Source organism: Mobula hypostoma, chromosome 7 (assembly GCF_963921235.1).
Source record: "Mobula hypostoma chromosome 7, sMobHyp1.1, whole genome shotgun sequence".
In the NCBI taxonomy this organism is placed as follows: Eukaryota; Metazoa; Chordata; class Chondrichthyes; order Myliobatiformes; family Myliobatidae; genus Mobula; species Mobula hypostoma.
The window spans coordinates 30734280-30754868 of NC_086103.1; positions in this window are offsets into that span (position 1 = coordinate 30734280).

A 20589-nucleotide genomic window follows, 5' to 3' on the forward strand; every position below is an offset into this window, starting at 1 on the left:
TCATGGACTGGTGAGAGAGATATTGGGATCTCAAGGAAGGAGTTTTAGCCTTCAGGTGTTTGCAAGGTCTCACGATACAACAGTGTAGCATACCTTTGGTCAGAGGTGTGTATGGAAATGTATGAAATATGAATGAAGCAACTCATCATAGGTGGTAGTTTTATATATGTCAAGAATTTGATGGAACGTTTACAATGGTGTTAATTACCTGGCTTTCATTTCTATTCAAGTGCAGTAAGAACTATAAATATTTGAGCAGACATTCCAGAGCTGGACAGGCTGTCTGTGGAAACGTAAGGATTCCATTCCTGAGAGCTGTGCACAAGCTGACTTCTCCATGTCAGAAATGTCTGTTTTCTATAGTAATACATACACCTGCTGCTTTTTCATTTTATCAATTAAGCACTCTAATATTATCCATGATTAAAGCAATAAAATATATATATAATATAATGAGTAATATAAAACATTTTATTATTGTTATTATAAATAGCTTGAATAATGATTTACTAATAGGAGAATTTACATGGAGTCAGATTTCCATAAGTCCAGTCAATTGTAACCTGGGAAACACCAGGCCTAAGGAAGAGCTGCATTATTATGTTTTTATGTATTTATTTAGGGATACAGCACGGAACACGCCCTTCCAGCCCAACGATCCGCGCCACCCAGAAACCTACCTATTTAACCCTAGCCTAATCACAGGGCAATTTGCAAAGACCGGTACGTCTTTGGACTGTGGGAGCAAACCAGAGCATCTGGAGGAAACCCACACGCTCACGGGACGAACATACCAAGCTTTCTCGCAGAGGACGTTGGAACTGAACTCTGAACTCATAGTCATAGTCATACTTCATTGATCCCGGGGGAAATTGGTTTTCGTTACAGTTGCACCATAAATAATTAAGTAGTAATAAAACTATAAATAGTTAAATAGTAATATGTAAATTATGCCAGAAAACTCCGACACCCCAATCTGTAATAGTGCCGTGGTCACCGCTACATGACCGCAATGTCCTTTTCTTTTAGATGAGACCTGAAACTGGGCTTGTATTGGCTCTCCCAAATGAGTATAAGAAATCTCATAAGAGAAGCAGGGTCTTTTGTTTTGTGATGTTGTAAAGGACTGTATATAAATGTAAGCCTTCCTTTGTGTTACCGAGATACCAGAGTGTCTTATAAAATCCATCACTTTTTGTTGACAAACAATTACTCCTTCCCTTTATTTCCCATAACCACTGTCTCTGCACCATAACTGTCGCTCCACGCTCTCCACACAACAACAAATTTGATATACCTGAAAGCCTTTTCTGAGAGAGTGTTTGCCAGTAAACAGATCACTGCTGTTCGGTCCTTGTGGGAAGCTGATCGTTTTCCACTGAAGTGAAACAGTTCCAGTTCCACTGTAATTCAACAAGTCGGCCTGATAGCATTGTGATTGATATTGAGGCACAGTAAGTTCCATATAAATGGGAAATCAGCAACGGGTCGTTTGGGACAGGTGGCATACCTGAGAAGCATATCAACAGATTGAGAACCAACTGCATTAATAGCCTAAACAGCTTGGATTGAATGTCAGATTTAATGACTAGATGATTTACCAATGACTTCCTGCTGTTTATTAAATGTTTTAAAATTCCAGAATAGCCAGAGGACATCAATACCTGTTAAACAAAACTGAAAAAAGCTCGTAACTATAACAATTACATAAATCCTCACAGATGGGCAATTGTCACTGCATTTTTTCTACCTTGGTCACAGTAAGGACCAACAAAATCACTACTGTAGTATTACTCCGAGAACAATACTAGCACAAACTTGTGCTCAGGACACGCTTTGTGGATGAAGTTGTCTTTGTCAGTTAATTGTTGTTATAAAATCCCTTTTAGTGCAGTTTAAAGGCAAAAAGAGCTGAGACTGTGTGAGAGATTGAGAATAAGTTGAAGGGATCCAGGGAAATAAGGAAAGAGACGACTTATTAATGAAATTGCTTGCCTGCACTAAAGCCAGCAATGAAATAATGAGGTAAATGGCCTCTTTCCATGTCATATAAGAGAATAGAAGACAGCATGCTCAGAGCAAGTTGGCACCTTGCTTTACAATGTTCTTTTCAACAGAAACCAGTGAAATAGAAAACAAAGTATGGTTTATACCAATCCAACTGGGGTGTGTGGGGTGTCCATGGAGGGGTAGCACCCCTGGTGAAGGGGCTTGTCATGTCTATCCTAAGGCTGCTGCCCACCGGACATTCCGCTCTCACCTATGTCTCCAAAGTAGCTGTTTGCGTGCAACAGTGGCCATAGCGCAGTACACCGCTTCGACAGCCAGCCTAAACCAGGCGAAGGTAGCCAGCAGCTTCCTAGCCAGGAATAAGGAGGGTACTCGTAGCTCTCTAAATCAGATAGAGCTTAATATCTTTATTGGAGTTTAGAGCTTCAGTCAGCAAACTCAATGCTATCATAGACTCAATAACGCAAAACTCAGGAGAATGATGTGATGGAGATATTTTCTATACTCTGTTAAAACTGGTCTCTTATTACCGAGGGGAGACTAGGGGTTGGACAAAATTGAAGTAAACAAAATCCCTGAGAGAGTCGCAGCATCGAGCTCAAGATCCACAGGAACACAGGAAAAATTTGGGCAAATAACATTAGGGAAAATTGGAGTGGAAATCTAAAAATATCAGTGATTATCAATAAGATTAATGTGTTTGACATTATTCAGAAGCATAGTATGTACAATCTCCCAAAATATTATTAAAATGAACATCCTGACAAAAGTATTGGGCATTAATTGAATCATTAGATTTGCAATCACTAGTACTTAAATTCAGTCAGGACCTACGTGTAGCTAGAATTACTTCTCAAACCTGGGCTTCCTTTCAATCCGTCATCACAGATTCCCAGCTGAAGTCAGTGAAGATGGTGTGGAGACTGGCAATTGTTAGTGACACCAGGGTAGGAGGGGAATTCAGCAAACTTTTCTTCACTTGAGTAGTGGGTTTCTGAAAATTGGTGCCTGATCTCTCATCACATTTGAAGTGTATCTGGATGATCACTCAGGGAACTGTAACTATAGAACTATGGACAAAGAACTACAAAGAAAATATCAACCTAGATGGTTCATTTCCCACCAGTGTGCTCATGATGGACAACTGCTCTCCTTCTGGACTCTAAGATCTTGTGATTTTATTTACTAATTTATTTAGAGATACATACAGTGTGGAACAGCCCCATCCAGCCCAGTGAGCCGCACCACCCAGCAACCTATCTACTTAACACTAGACTAATCACAGGACAATTTACAATGACCAATTAACCTACTAACCGATATGCCTTTGGATTGTGGGAGGAAACCGGAGCACCCTGAGGAAACCCACGTGCTCACGGGGAGAACGTGCAAACTCCTTACAGGTGCCATGGAATTGAATTGATCTCTGAACTTTTCTTTAGTTTAGAGACACTGCACGGAACAGGCCCTTCTGGGCCTTTAAGCCAGCAACCTTCAGTTTAACACAAACCTAATCGCGGTACAATTTACAATAACCAATTCACCTACTAACCGGTATGACTTTAGACTGTGGGAGGAAATTGGATCACCGAGCAAAAACCCTGGAGGATGTACAGGCCCTTACAGAGAATGCAGGGAGCGAACTCCAAACTCTGACACGTCAACCTGTAATAGTGTTGTGCTATATGCTACCGGGATGACCTGTACAAATACTTTTATTCTTAGGAGTACAAAATGATATGGCTGTAGGTGGCTATTGAAAAAGTGCAGAATTGATCCTTATTGAGTCTATTGTGGAAGTTGTGCTCCAGAGGTGTTGTTGGAGTGCTGTTCCTTTTTGGGATATGGTACTTGCATACAAAAAGGCCACTCAGATTTGACATTTACTTCAGGGATCAGAAATCTGAAGTCAGTTTGCAAGCCTTCCTTGCTGAAATTCCACTGAAACAGGTGAGCAGATTCAACCAAATGCTAGACCCTCCATAACTTTGCTTTAGAAGCGCTGAAGAAATCACTAATTACACCAGCCTGTGAATAATCTGAAGGTAGTCTTTCAGCTGATAATGTCACAGGAGTCTTATAGTCAGACAGTCAAAGTCATTTTGCTACCTCAGAATTTATTAGCATAATTTTCATTTTATTCTGAAATTTACTATCTAAATTAGAAAGTGAACAAGAAGGTTACAGTTTTAACCTAGGATTCTGAGAGCTTTCCCATTTTGCGATAAGGTTACCTGAAATTGTATTTATATTAGAAATAATTTATTAGCTATAAATCCATATCCATTTCTGACATTTGCTTTCTTACTTAATCTGATCTTTTTTTGTATGTTTGGACTGGAACCAGCTGCACAACATCGCTCTTGTTCAATGAGAATGGTCCAGATTGTAAGTCACTGGTATTCCTGTCAGTGTAAGAATGATCCAACATATTACTCCACCAGAATGGTATCTCAGGCATTCATTAATTCTTTATAAAAACTTGTGGAAGAAGCCGAACAGACAGCAGTTCCCTTCTAATTTTTCCCTTTAGCCATTGAAAATACAATTTACTAAACTGTGCTTAATATTGAAGAAGCATTCCTCTCTCGCAGTATGTCTAGCATACTGGCAGGCAGCCTTTCAGTAGCTTGACACAAAATGGCCCTTATGCTTGTTGCACACTTCCTTTAAACGAAAGAATGTGCTGGTGTCTGGGGCTGTCATTGAGTCACTTTCTGTCTCCTTTATAATGCGTTTTAGTCCCCTTGAAGATCTGTGTTAATTAAAATGGTTTCAATGTTTCCCTTTCTTCACCACAGAGACCAAGGCAGAATCCACCTCTAGGCTCTTCTTGTTATGTCAAACAGAATATGAAAATATATATCGCTGTTCATTCATTGTCTCTGGCCAACATCATGGGGCTTCATATCTAACAATACAGTGGGAACACCTTCACCACATAGACAGCACAGGCTCAAAAGGCTAGTTCATCACCACCCTCTCAAGGCAATTGAACACAGGCAATAATACCAGCTTTGCCAGCAGAGCTACACGGTCCAGAATGATTAAAAAAATATTGGCAGTTCTCACCTGAAAGATTTACATCAGGTTCAGTTTTAAATATTTCCAGTAAAGCAGTAGTGCAGTAAATATTTCTCAGGATTCTTATTCTCACTACAAAGGAGAACTTTGAAAAGCATATGAAATGTTGATAAAATTTATTATCTACATTCTAGGACACCTAATGTAACAGGGAGGAATATACCTCCACATTGTGTACTTAGAAAAGGAAGACAGGCCCATTATCAGTTCAACTAAAGCAAGTTTGATTGAGATTGAGTGATACCTTGACCCAATTTTGATCTTGTGGTTTTTTTTCAGATATTAACAGACCACCATATCTGAAGTACTTTCTACTTTCATTTTTCAATCCCTACAATAGCTACAGTAATAAAGCAAGGCTGACTGAGGCTCCCAACATCCCATGTACCAAACAGTTGCTTGAGAAACTCCACTCAAACATCAAATGGGCCCGAATGAAGATTAAAACGAAGGAGTCCAGGAGCATTTCTATAGTCAAGGGAAGGCTAGTCAACTATAAGTTCCATGTAAATGGGAAAGTGATTCCTACTGTGTCAGAAATGCCAGTTAAAAGCTTGGGGTATTGGTATGATGTTAACTTCAGTGATACAAGTCAAGTGAAACTGCTGAGACAAAAAATCACGAAAGACCTTAAAGTCATCGATTAGACCTTGTTGCCAGGAAACCTCAAGCTCTGGTGCCTTCAGTTTGGACTGCTCCCTCAGGTGTTGTGGCCACTGACTCTATATGAAGTCCCCATCACTCATGTTGAAAAGCTGGAGAGGACAGTTAGTTCCTTCAATGAGAAGTGGATGGGCCTACGAAGATTGCTAAGTAACATCTACCTGTATGGCAAAGGAGCTCTGGAGTTGCCAGTCACGGGCTGACTGAAGAGTTCAAGTGTCCAAGGTGAGGTGTGAGATGACTCTCTCAGAATCTCCTGACAGTATTGTCCAGGATACGGCACCCAGGACCTTACCAGGAAGAAAGTGGTGTCCAGCAGAGTCAGTACAACAGGGAAAAGCAGCACTCAGGTTTGCAGACACGCAATCTGGAAGAGGGAACCTTGACACAGGATCAAATAGGTCCATTTGGCAAAAGGTGACAACACAAGAGCAACGGTGAGCTATGGTGGAGGAAGTACAACAACAGGAGCAGCAGTTGAGGTACACAAGAGCAGTGTCTCAGGCAAAAAAGACAAGATGAGAAAACATTGAGAAAAGAAAATTCAGCTGGAAAGACTTGTGGGAAAAGGAAGGAAAGAAGGTTAGCTTCCTTATATGAGCTGTACATGATGTTCTCCCAACTCCCAAAAATCTGAACCAGTGGCTCGGTGAAGACTCATCTTGCCCACTCTGTGGAAGAATAGGAAACCTCAAGCATGTCCTCTCATTTTGCAAAGTAAGCCTCACTCAAGGAAGATACACATGGAGGCACAACCAGGTCCTCAGATGCTTGGCATCCAATGTGGAGAAGGAAAGGCTGAATAACAACTCTAAGCCCCATATGACTGGAAGAACCACCATCTCCTTTGTCCAGCAATGGCAGACAGTGCCACCAGGGCCGGATTAAGCTAGAGCGGGGCCTGTAGCATATGTTATAAAAGGGCCCTAAATTTTAAAAATGCACATAAGTATTAAAACATAAATTATTTGCATAGTAAAGTAATTCAATTTTTTCATTTGCTACACAGCCAGATAATACGACAAATGTCTGACACTTCAGTAATAGTATTACTTACATGTAGGTATCAATTTCAAATGTCAAAAGTAACAAAACTACAATTTAAAAGTTAGATTTTCTAGATTTAGCATGAGCAAATTTGTTGATGATACTGGAAATGCTATTTCACGCAGAAGTTCATGTTCAATGCTCATTAGAGTGAGATTGTTCAATCTGTTTTGACCCATGGTACTCCTTAGTTCATTTTTAATCCTTTTCAGTTTTGAAAATGAGCATTCTCCACTGCAGTTGGTAACCATGAGTGACAAATAGATGCGCAAGGCATTTTCTACATTTGGAAAACATGACTCCAAAGAATTGTCAGTTATCAAACGGTACAACTGTAACTCTACAAGGTCTTGTTTGGCGTCAATATGAGAAGAAAGATCAGTTTTCAACAGTTCAGTAAACTGCACAAATTCTTCATTAAGACTTTCTTCCAGATCTTCCGGATATGATTTAATAAGATTTGATGACCCCTTTACGATCTCTTTGGGTGTAAATGACTGTAACTGATGAAGGAATCCAAAAATACCATTCACCTTTAGATAAACTTTCTGCCTTTTTGACAGGGCAGAAAGCAAGCTGTCAATAATGGCAAGAAATGTTCAGCTTTTAAACTTCCATGAAGGCGTTTGAGATTCAACAAATGGATCAAGAGTGCTGGAACCACTGAAATCATCATACGCATGATTTTGCTTGTGTTTTCTTCAAGTTTTCTGTTGATAATCATCACACTTAGTCAAATCCTTGGCTTTTTGCTCAATGTCTGAAAAAGTAGACTGCGTAGCTTGAATATATTCATGCAAGGATTCATAGAGTGCACAAGCTGTGTTCAAGTCTTGGCCAGAAGATTGCAAAGAAGCACTGGTCATTTGAAAATGCTGTAATACTTTTGTTTTAAACGCCGTAATACTTGATCCCACAATATGACCATTATTCCTGTTTCCAACTTCATCATGGTTGAAAGTAGTCCATGAGCCTGCTGTCGACACTCTGCCTTCTGATCATTGTTATTTGAAATGCAATCCAAGACTTGTTTTATTGCGGAAAAGCTGTGTAAAAGTGCTTTTGTTGCATCTGCACAAGCTGACCACTTGGTATCTGACATTCTTTTCACAATGGGCAAATGAGCACCACCATCAGATAATGCAGCAGAAAGGAGATCCCACTGAAAAGTAGAAGCAGAAAAAAATGTGTACAGGCTTTCTACAAATTGAAAGAAAATTAATGCTTCTTAACAACATTCAGCAGCACATTTTCCAACCAAATTTAGTGGATGTGCAAAATATGGAATGTAATCCGCAAACTCATTCAGCTCTTTAATTCATGCTTGTAAACCACTATACTTGCCACTCATTTGCTGGTATTGTCATAACTTTGTCCACGGCAGTCTTTTATATCAGTGTCATTTTCCTTTAAAAAGTCAAGTAAACTTTGAGTGAGCTGTTCAGCACTATGACCTTCCATATCCAAAAACTTCACAAATCTTTCAACTGGTCCAGACGGCAAAACATAGCGCACAGTAAAAGTCAGCTGGTCCACATTAAATATATCTGGAGTAAAATCCAATGAAACAGAATAATATTTGTAATCCTTCACTTCATCGATAATGTGATCCAGTATGCTGGATCCAATCAGATTGATGAATTCCTCACATGTTGTTTTAGATAGGTATGATTTATGTCCCCTTCCTTAGTTTGCATGAGCATTTATACCACGACACAGCAAGGAGCCAACACACGCCTGTACACACATACTGTACCATGCAGCATGCAGCTCCCCTGACATGAAAACAACAGTGTTGTCAGATCGTCATTGTTGTGGCGTGGATGAAATCACAGAGCGTGGCATTACCGGTAGAAACAGAGAAACATAGAAACATAGAAAATAGGTGCAGGAGTAGGCCATTCGGCCCTTCTAGCCTGCACCGCCATTTATTATGATCATGGCTGATCATCCAACTCAGAACCCCGCACAAGCCTTCCCTCCATACCCCCGGACCCCCGTAGTCACAAGGGCCATATCTAACTCCCTCTTAAATATAGCCAATGAACTGGCCTCAACAGTTTCCTGTGGCAGAGAATTCCACAGATTCACCACTCTCTGTGTGAAGAAGTTTTTCCTAATCTCGGCCCTAAAAGGCTTCCCCTCTATCCTCAAACTGTGACCCCTCGTTCTGGACTTCCCCAACATCGGGAACAATCTTCCTGCATCTAGCCTGTCCAATCCCTTTAGGATCTTATACGTTTCAATCAAATCCCCCCTCAATCTTCTAAATTCCAACGAGTACAAGCCCAATTCATCCAGTCTTTCTTCATATGAAAGTCCCGCCATCCCAGGAATCAATCTGGTGAACCTTCTTTGTACTCCCTCTATGGCAAAGATGTCTTTCCTCAGATTAGGGGACCAAAACCGCACACAATACTCCAGGTGTGGTCTCACCAAGGCCTTGTACAACTGCAGTAGTACCTCCCTACTCCTGTACTCGAATCCTCTCGCTATAAATGCCAGCATACCATTCGCCTTTTTCACCGCCTGCTGTACCTGCATGCCCACTTTCAATGACTGGTGTATAATGACACCCAGGTCTTGTTGCACCTCCCCTTTTCCTAATCGGCCACCATTCAGATAATAATCTGTTTTCCTATTTTTGCCACCAAAGTGGATAACTTCACATTTATCCACATTAAATTGCATCTGCCATGAATTTGCCCACTCACCCAACCTATCCAAGTCACCCTGCATCCTCTTAGCATCCTCCTCACTGCTAACACTGCTACCCAGCTTCGTGTCATCTGCAAACTTGTAGATGCTGCATTTAATTCCCTCATCCAAGTCATTAATATATATTGTAAACAACTGGGGTCCCAGCACTGAGCCTTGCGGTACCCCACTAGTCACCGCCTGCCATTCTGAAAAGGTCCCGTTTATTCCCACTCTTTGCTTCCTGTCTGCTAACCAATTCTCCACCCACACCAATACCTTACCCCCAATACCGTGTGCTTTAAGTTTGCACACTAATCTCCTGTGTGGGACCTTGTCAAAAGCCTTTTGAAAATCCAAATATACCACATCCACTGGTTCTCCCCTATCCACTCTACTAGTTACATCCTCAAAAAATTCTATGAGATTCATCAGACATGATTTTCCTTTCACAAATCCATGCTGACTTTGTCCGATCATTTCACCGCTTTCCAAATGTGCTGTTATCACATCCTTGATAACTGACTCCAGCAGTTTCCCCACCACCGACGTTAGGCTAACCGGTCTATAATTCCCCAGTTTCTCTCTCCCTCCTTTTTTAAAAAGTGGGGTTACATTAGCCACCCTCCAATCTTCAGGAACTAGTCCAGAATCTAACGAGTTTTGAAAAATTATCACTAATGCCTCCACTATTTCTTGGGCCACTTCCTTAAGCACTCTGGGATGCAGACCATCTGGCCCTGGGGATTTATCTGCTTCAATCCCTTCAATTTACCTAACACCACTTCCCTACTATCATGTATTTCGCTCAGTTCCTCCATCCCACTGGACCCTCTGTCCCTTACTATTTCTGGAAGATTATTTATGTCCTCCTTAGTGAAGACAGAACCAAAGTAACTATTCAATTGGTCTGCCATGTCCTTGCTCCCCATAATCAATTCACCTGTTTCTGTCTGCAGGGGACCTACATTTGTCTTTACCAGTCTTTTCCTTTTTACATATCTATAAAAGCTTTTACAGTCCATTTTTATGTTCCCTGCCAGTTTTCTCTCATAATCTTTTTTCCCCTTCCTAATTAAGCCCTTTGTCCTCCTCTGCTGAACTCTGAATTTCTCCCAGTCCTCAGGTGAGCCACTTTCTCTGGCTAATTTGTATGCTTCTTCTTTGGAATTGATACTATCCCTAATTTCTCTTGTCAGCCACGGGTGCACTACCTTCCTTGATTTATTCTTTTGCCAAACTGGGATGAACAATTTTTGTAGTTCATCCATGCAACCTTTAAATGCTTGCCATTGCATATCCACCGTCAATCCTTTAAGTGTCATTTGCCAGTCTATCTTAGCTAATTCACGTCTCATACCTTCAAAGTTACCCCTCTTTAAGTTCAGAACCTTTGTTTCTGAATTAACTATGTCACTCTCCATATTAATGAAGAATTCCACCATATTATGGTCACTCTTACCCAAGGGGCCTCTCACGACAAGATCGCTAATTAACTCTTCCTCATTGCTCAAAACCCAGTCCAGAATAGCCTGCTCTCTAGTTGGTTCCTCGACATGTTGGTTCAAAAAACCATCCCGCATACATTCCAAGAAATCCTCTTCCTCAGCACCTTTACCAATTTGGTTCACCCAGTCTACATGTAGATTGAAGTCACCCATTATAACGGCTGTTCCTTTATTGCACACATTTCTAATTTCCTGTTTAATACCATCTCCAACCTCACTACTACTGTTAGGTGGCCTGTACACAACTCCCACCAGCGTCTTCTGCCCCTTGGTGTTACGCAGCTTTACCCATATCGATTCCACATCTTCCCGGCTTATATCCTTCCTTTCTATTGCATTAATCTCTTCTTTAACCAGCAACGCCACCCCACCTCCCCTTCCTTCATGTCTATCCCTCCTGAATATTGAATATCCCTGAACGTTGAGCTCCCATCCCTGGTCACCCTGGAGCCATGTCTCTGTTATCCCAACTACATCAGAATCATTAATAACAATCTGCACTTTCAATTCATCCACCTTATTACGAATGCTCCTTGCATTGACGCATAAAGCCTTCAGGCGCTCTTTTACAACTCTCTTAGCCCTTATACAATTATGTTGAAAAGTGGCCCTTTTTAATGCTTGCCCTGGATTTGTCGGCCTGCCGCTTTTACTTTTCTCCTTCGTACTTTTTGCTTCTACCCTCACTTTACACCCCTCTGTATCTCTGCACTGGTTCCCATCCCTCTGTTGTGAACTAACCTCCTCACACCTAGCCCCTTTAATTTGATTCCCACCCCCCAACCACTCTAGTTTAAAGTCACCTCAGTAGCCCCCGCTAATCTTCCTGCCAGGATATTGGTCCCCCTAAGATTCAAGTGTAACCCGTCCTTTTTGTACAGGTCACGCCTGCGCCAAAAGAGGTCCCAATGATCCAAAAACTTGAATCCCTGCCCCCGCTCCAATCCCTCAGCCACGCATTTATCCTCCACCTCATCGCATTCCTACTCTCACTGTCGCGCGGCACAGGCAGTAATCCCGAGATTAGTTTCTTTAGTCGATAAAACAACGTTACAGCAGGCGGAGACCCCTGGCAGAACAGGTCTAATCGCCTTGTGAATGAGGCTCGATATTTATTTGCTAAACACAAAGGACAGTTCATACTTACAAGTATAGACAATTCTTCGAAGTTTTCACATCTTTTGATTAAATTCATTCTACCGGCGCCAGTATGCCTAAACTGGCATTCATGGCCTTTAGGAATGCAAGTTAAAATCCATAATACATTATTTGGTATGTTACGTGCTAACGTAGGGGACAATTCATATTCAAAAAGCATAGATATGGTGTCTTTGCAACTACCTGTAAATTTAGCATTCTTGTCTCAGAGGCGCCAGAGGTGCATTGTTACAAATGAAACTGGGTTCACAGCTTTTAGGAAATGCATTGTTATGAACTCAATCCACAGTACTTTGTCAAAGAACAGAAGACTGATGGCTGAAGTCATTTATTTAAGTGTAGATGAATCGTCTACCCAAAACTCACTCTAACAGTTGTGAGAACACGGTGAGATGCCGATTTCACCAGACTGCAGCTTGTAAGCATTTAGTGCGGGAGGCGCCCGTAGCATATGCTACTTTTGCTACTAGGTTAATCCAGCCCTGAGTGTCACCCTCAGTGACATGATTGGTGTCAGGCATACTGGAGCCTGCTCGTGACTGGAACATGGCTGCCGATCTTGACAAAAGGCTAATATTTCCCCCGGAGATAGCCACTACCACCCTCAGACCAGATTTGATCTTGAGGTCCAGCAGCCTGAAGGCTGTAGTAATCTCAGAGCTCACCGGGCCCGGTGACGATGCAGTCTGCGAGGCGCATGAGTGGAAACGTGAGATACACTCAGCTGGCCACAGATGCTAAGCTGTGTGGATGGAAAGTGCAGATTTTCACCGTAGAGGTTGGCTGCAGAAGATTTGTGGCTACTTCACGTCAGGTTGCTGAAGGGATTGGGAGTCTGAGGTCAGGGCCAGTGGCAGGCTGTAAAAGAACTCTCGGAGGGAGCCATGCGAAACAGCCACTGGTTATGGATGAAAAGGAGTGACTGCAGCTGGGCCCTAAAGTAACCCACGGGTGGCCAAATGTGAAGGGGGTGCACCTGGGACATCGGGTCACACTATTCAGCCCTCTGGAGATGTAGTGGGCTTAAATTGACGAAACATCTAAGAAGAGGGTGTGGTGCTCACGTGATGACCCCTGGAAAGCATCTGCCACCCACCAAGCCCCACCTCAAGATCTCTATGCTAGGACCCAAGTTAGGATCTGCTTATCAAAGGGATTAAAGCATCTAGTCCAATGAGCTCGAACTCTAAACAAAGTCAACTCTCTAACTGTAGATAGTGAAAGAAGCAACATATATTACTGACTGCATCAGGGTCTAGTACAGCAACTAAAATGGAAGAAGCTGCAGAGAGCAGAATATTTGCCCAATACATCATGGCACACCCCGCCCCACCACCCACAGGAGGCACTGCCTCAAGTTAGGTGCAGATACCTGAAGCTCCACACCGCAGGTTCAAGACCAGCTACTTCCCTTCAGCCATTTGGCTATCACTGCTGCTTTGCAACACCATGACCGTTTTGATAATCTTATGATAAACTGAACTTTGTTTTTTTCTAATTATGTTCTTTCTTGTAAAGAGTATATAAGTTATGTTTTTCTTACGAATGCTGTTTACATGTGCCTTTGATGTTGTTTTTCATTGTATCTGTGCAAACAGTAACTTGTGTTATCATAAACTCAGGTTACAGGGAGAAGCCGTAAACTCATCTTTGAGACTTTAAGCTTAAATATGCACATACACTGGCTTTGGTACAGTGGATGATGGCCAGGTGTTCCTATGCCAGGAATCCCTCTCCTCCTGATTTATCTTAAGATCAGCAGAGACAAAGCTTGCTTCACTAAGTTATTTTCCTTCATGTTGAAAACCAATGCAGCACCTAAATATTTTAACTCCACCAGTAAGCAGGCAACCTTTAGGTATGGATAGCCTCTGATTCTTGAGCCATTACCTCGTGTTTGCATCAATCAAATTTACAAGGTGTTGCTGGTGACCAATCCCCATCACTTATTTAACCCATTACAGATTGTTGAAGATACTCTTCCATTACAAAAGGTTCATTCCAAGGGTAATTATCCCAATACATAAATAACTATCTCGACAATTATACCAGATTTACCTCTAACATGTTGGAAGACAGCTGGTAAATTAAAATAATAGAATGCTTTAATTAAAAACAGAATTTACAGAAAGGCATGAATCCTTTCTCTGCTGTCTGACTAGTAAGAGGAGACATGCAGGCAGCTGATATGCAAAGAGAGACATTTTGTATTCTCCTTCCTGACTATTGTTCTACCATGTACACAGAGCAGATGATCAGATAATATAATCCCTAGAGGTGCACAAAGTCAATAGAGATGTACACAGGAAGGATGTGCTTGTATTGGAGAGTGCCCAGAGGTACTTCACAAGAATGATCCTGGAAACGAAAGGGTACATGTTTGAGGAGAGTTTGATGGCTGTGGGTCTGTACTCACTAGAGTTCAGAAGAATAAAGGAGGGTCTCATTGAAAACTATCTAATATTGAAAGGCCTAGATAGAGTGATGTGAAAACAATGCTTCCTATAGTGGTGGGGGGGGGGGGCCGTCTAGGACCAGAGGACACAACCTCAGAATAAGAGGACATCCCTTTAGAACAGAGATGAGGATTAAGTTTTTTTTAGATAGAGGTTGGCAAATCTATGGAATTCATTTCCACGGACTGCTGTGGAGGCCATGTCATTGGGTATATTTCAAGCAGAGGTTGATAGGTTCCTGATTAGTGAAAGCATCAAAGGTTACAGGGAGAAGCCAAGGGGTTGAGAGGGATACTAAATCAGCCATGATGAAATGGCCAAGCAGACTTGATGGGCCAATTGGTTTGATTTGCTCCTACGTCTGATGGTCTTAATAGTTCAAAAACCACATACACTACAGCTTTATTAATAATATTAAACAGAAATAAATAAATGTTCACACGAAAGTCAAAGTCAAGTTTATTATCAGATGCACAAGTACATGTAAGCTCAGGTACAATGAAAAATTTACTTGCAAAAGCATCACAGGAACATAGCATCAGGTAGACGACATTCACAAGAAATACAGTACTGCACATACATAAAGTATGCACACTAGCTGTCCAACCTGCTTTACTCTGGCACATAGCCTTCCAAATACTTGATTGATGAATTATCATTCCCAATCTCATTCTGCACTTGTTCTTTTGATCAGAAGTGTTGTCCATTATGTCCTGCTGTGATTTACCTGCCTTCATTTGACTGTGGCTCCATCTGATGAGACCATAAGAAATTGGAGCCGAATTAGGCCATCTGGCCCATTGAGTCTACTCTGCCATTTCATCATGGCTGATCCAATTTTCCTCTCAGCCCCAATCTCCAGCCTTCTGCCCTTATCCCTTCATTCCCTGACCAATCAAGAATCTATCAACCTCTTCCTTAAATATACATAAAGACTTGGCCTCCACAGCTGCCTGTGACAAAGAATTCCACAGATTCACCACTCTGGCTAAAGAAATTCCTGCTCATTTACATTCTAAAAGGATGCCCTTCTATTCTGAGACTGTCCTCCGGTCTTAGACTCTCCCACCATAGGAAGTATCTTCTCAACATCCACTCTATCAAGGCCTTTCACCCGGTTTCAATGAGGTTACCTCTTCATTCTTCTGAGATCCAGCGAATACATGCCCAAAGCCATCAAAACCTCTTCATGTGACAAGCCATTGAATCCTGGAATCATTTTCATGAAGCTCCTTTGAACCCTATCCAGTTTTAGCACATCCTTTCTAAGATAAGGTCCCCAAAGCTGTTTACAATACTCCAAAGTGAGGTCTCACCAGTGCTTTATAAAGTCTCAACATTACATCCTTGCTTTTATATTCTAGTCCTCTTGAAATGAATGCTAACATTGCATTTCCATTCATCACTACAGTCTCAACCTGCAAATTAACCTTTAGGGAATCCTGCACAAAGACTCCTAAGTTCCTTCACCCCTCAGTTTTTTGTATTTTCTCTCCATTTGGAAAATAGCCATCTCTTTCATTTCCTCTGCCAAAGTGCATGATCATACACTTCTGGGCACTGTATTCCATCTGCCATTTCTTTGCCCATTCTCCTAATCTGCCTATGTCCTTCTATAGCCTCTCTACTTCCTCAAAACCACCTGCCCCTCTGCCTAACTTCATATCATCTGCAAACTTGACAACAAAGCCATCAATTCCATCATCCAAATCACTGACATATAACTTAAAAAGAACCAGTCCTAACACAGACTCCTGTGGAACACCACTATTCACTAGTCACCAGCAGCCCGTCAGAAAAGGCTCCCTTTATTCCCATGCTTTGCTTCCTGCCAATCAGCCACTGCTTTATCCATGCTAGAATCTTTCCTGCAATAAGACGGGCTCATAGCTTGTTAAGCAACATCATGTATGGCACCTTGTCAAAGGCCTTCTGAAAATCCAGGTAAACAACATCAACCAGTTCTACTTTGTCTAGCCTGCTTGCTACATCTTCAAAGAATTCCAACAGATCTGTCAGGCAAGATTTTCCCTTAAGGAAACCATGGTGACTATGATGTATTTTATCATGTGCCTCCAAGTACCCTGAACCTCATCCTTAATAAACAACTCCAACAACTTCCCAACCACTGAGGTCAGATTAATTAGCCTACAGTTTCCCTCCTTCTGCCTTTCTGCCTTTCTCCCTTCTTGAAGAGTGGAGTGACAATTGCAATTTTCCTGTCTCTAGAACCATTCCAGGATCTAATGATTCTTGAAAGATCATTACAAAGGCCTCCACGATCTCTTCAGCCACCTCTTTCAGAAGTCTGGAATGTACACCATCTGGTCCAGGTAACTTATCTAACTTTAGACCTTTCAGTTTTCCAAGAACCTTCTGTCTAGTTATTGAAACTTCACATATTTCATAACCCCTGCCACCTGGAACTTCCACCATACCATTAGTGTCTTCCACAGTGATGGGTATTCCTTGCACAGAATTTACCATGTCTGGCACCAGGTGCATGCTTTCAACTGAACTTGTCCATGTTTTATTCCCTGGATCATCAATATCTACGAGGGGTGATTGATAAGCTCGTGGTCTAAGGCAGAAGGAGTCAATTTTAAAAAACCTAGCACATTTATTTTTCCTACATTTACACACTTAGTCCAGCAGTTGTGGAGCATACGGATCCCTTCTTTGTAGAAGTCAGCGTCTTGGACCTCCATAAAGTGGTCCACAGCAGGGGTGATTGATAAGTTCATGGTCTAAGGTAGAAGGAGTCAATTTTTGAAAACCTAGCACATTTATTTTTCAACATAGTCCCCTCCTACATGTACACACTTAGTCCAGCGGTCATGGAGCATAAGGATCACTCCTTTGTAGAAGTGGTCCACAGCGGGGGTGATTGATAAGTTTGTGGCCTAAGGTAAAAGAGGATGCACTTCTGCATTTTCACTCAAAGAGCTGAACTGCACATGCATGTAACAAGAGCTGTATAACTCATCTCCTTCTACCTTAGGCCACGAACTTATCATCCACCCCTGCTGTGGACCACCTGGAGGTCCAAGATGCTCTCGTTACATGCACGTGCAGTTCAACTATGTTGAAAAAATAAATGTGCTAGGTTTTCTAAAATTGACTCCCTCTACCCTAGACCACGAACTTATCAATCTCCCCTCATACTTTATCATAAATTCCTGGTAGAAGTTACAAACTTTGTATTTAAAGCACCCTTCTACTCTTACAGCACTTTCTGTTTAGTATAAACATCTTCCAACAACTAAGCAAATTAAGCAGCATTTTCCATTTTCTGCTTTTTTCTCATGTTCCACCAATGTACAACAGTTGGCCATCCAACACTTCTCAGCTGGTTTATAACAGTTTCACCGTTGTGCATATGTGTATGCATTTTCTACAATTCAAGTTTTTCAGTTCAACTTGTATATATGTACACAGTATAAACAAAACAATGTTCTTCCAGACCTATGTGTACAATACAGTACATACAACACACGCACAACACATAAAGTTATATTACCACAAATAAATTAACAAAAAATAAGGTGTATTTATATCACAAGTTAAAAGGTAAATGGTATAATGCTACTGGTGCTTCATATGTAGTGAAACCTGGATGGTGGCAGGGAGTCCAATAGTCTCACTGTTTCCCATCTTAACATCCTTGACCTAATGTTACTGTACCTCCTGCCTGATGGTAAAGGGGCAAAGAGATTGTTGGATGGATGGGAGAGATCATTGACAAGGGCCCTGTGTACGCAGCGTTCCTGGTAAATGGGTGGAAGGGAGACCCTGATGATTCACTCAGCAGTCCTCATAATCCTTTGCAGGGTCTTGTAGTCAGATGCTTTGTAGTTCCTGTACTAGATGGTGATGCAGCTGGTCAATACTCCTCTTCACTTAATCACCAGACACTACAAATGATCTCTGACGAACGTGTCCTTCAAATCTTCAAAACTGATGTTAACTACATGCAGACAACAGGAATTCTGCAGATGCTGGAAATTCAAGCAACATACATCAAAGTTGCTGGTGAACGCAGCAGGCCAGGCAGCATCTATAGGAAGAGGCGCAGTCGACGTTTCAGGCCGAGACGGCCTGAAACGTCGACTGCGCCTCTTCCTATAGATGCTGCCTGGCCTGCTGCGTTCACCAGCAACTTTGATGTATGTTGCTTAACTACATGCAGTATTGGTTCCATTTAGAACATGTCAATAGATTCTCCCTGCTCCCATTCACAAGAAAAGAACACAATGCGATCACTGTTTCCTTTGTGGGTAGGTTGCATTGTACTTGTAAATGTAGCTGATGTATTCCTCAGAGCTTCACGGTATATTCTGCCCTTGTGGCCAATCATATACAACAACATTCCTGATCTTTCATCTGTGCTGGTTTGGCATGCTCTATTTACAGTGAAACTCATCCCTCCATAGTCCCTATTCTTTAGACAGGTTGCTTGCCTAGAAATTGACTGGCTGAAGTGTCCAGGGTGAAGGTGTAGGGTTGCTCCAAGGTGTAGCAACTCCCTCGAATCTCATAGCTCAGTCCCTCAGTGCACACCCGTATGACATCATAATTTTTAAGCATGGAGTTCAAATTTCATAGTCTCATTAACCATTACACCTGTCACCATACATCATTGTCTCCCTCTATGAGTATGGCCGTCAATTTAAACAAGCAAAGTGTTTTATTACACAACATTACTAACAAGAGAGGGATGAGCCCCCTTCCTCTACATGCTTCTAGCATGGTAACAAGTAGGAAATTTCTAGGCAGAGAAAGATGTTCTAAGATTTTTCCCTAAATAATATTGCAAATTATACAGACAGTATTTGGACACATGGGCATTAAGTACCAGCTTGGCAAAAGGATACATTTCACAAATATGCATATCGTGCTCTAACTTTGAAAAATATTGGAAGATATTTTGCAAGTGAAAAGCATGGAATGGTATGTCATTACTGATGGGACTGATATCCATTGATTGTGTAATTATGTATGTCTATAACTGACTTTCCCAGTACTGACTGGGTCTCTTATAGGACTGGCTCCTCTAGTATTAATTCCATCTTTAGCAGAATTGATTGTTCCATTATCAATTGCATATCTCCAGAGTGGATTTGCTGAAGAAGAATTGACTTCTATTTCAACAACAGTAAACAATTGACTGAATTTATCGTGTGTATAATACTTCTGAATAATACAAGAACTGACAAAAAAAAAACAATTTTAATTCACTTAGGACTAATTACTTTTCCCAAGCAGTAAGGCTGATCAGTACCTCCACCCACTAATCCCACCCCCACCATCACTACGTCATCATTTCCTGTCAGTGTCACCTTAATGTACAGACACTCCTTTGCTTAGTCTCTTTATGGACATACAATCTATGTATATAAGCTATATGATGTATTTAAATTTATTGTGATATTTTTATTATTGTGTTCTCTATCTTATTGTGATTTTTATTCTGCATCGCATCAGATCTGAAGTAACAATTATTCTGGTCTCCTTTATACTTGTATACTGGAAATGACATTCAACAATCTTGAACCTTAAAACTGTAAACATATGCAATGAATTTCAGCATAAGCAACAGATATTTTTATTGAACTATTCGAATAATTTCCTTTTTTGATTGTATTTTGTTTTCCATAGACAAATTCAGTACGTAATTTAGTCAGAGAAGTCAAACTATAAAATGATATTAATACCTCTGCCCTGTTGGTTCCCTCCTCTGTTCATGAATACATGAATGAGACAGAAAAAAATGTAGAGCTATGTTTCTCCCTTTCGAACACGATAACTTGCATGAAAAATTGCAGTAAACTTTCCAGTCACTTTCTACTTGATTCTTCCGCTGATGATAAGCTGTCCATTCAGCAGAAAATATCACATATCATCGGGTAAATAAGGCCTAGGACTGCTGACGACCAAGGTAACAGAGTTAAAAGAGTTGCAGGAAA